This window comes from Pterocles gutturalis, unplaced genomic scaffold (genome assembly GCF_000699245.1).
Source record: "Pterocles gutturalis isolate BGI_N339 unplaced genomic scaffold, ASM69924v1 scaffold13297, whole genome shotgun sequence".
Lineage (NCBI taxonomy): Eukaryota > Metazoa > Chordata > Aves > Pterocliformes > Pteroclidae > Pterocles > Pterocles gutturalis.
In genome coordinates this window covers 25099-25407 of record NW_010110359.1, presented here as the reverse complement: position 1 = coordinate 25407, position 309 = coordinate 25099, and positions in this window count along the sequence as shown.

The window sequence follows — 309 nt, the reverse complement described above, 5'->3', positions numbered from 1 at the left end:
CTCCATCCCGCCGCTTCCCCTCGCCCCCGACCGTCGTGCTCCTCCGCCGCGGGGACACGGCGAGGGCAGGCCTGGCCGCCGGGTCACTCGGGTTATATATCTGCTCTCAGGGGGGTGAGGGGAGGGCAGGGGGAGGCGTGTGTCCTCTTCCCCCTCGCGTTCTCCCGCTGGGGAGGGGGTTCGCCATCCCCCTGGTCCGGGCGCGGATCTCACGCGGAGATCTTTCTTCTTTACCCGCTTCTTGTAAAGAGCCTTTCTGTCCCTCTCTTCCTCCCTAGAGAGGCTTCCCATCGTCTGTGGTTTCCGGCC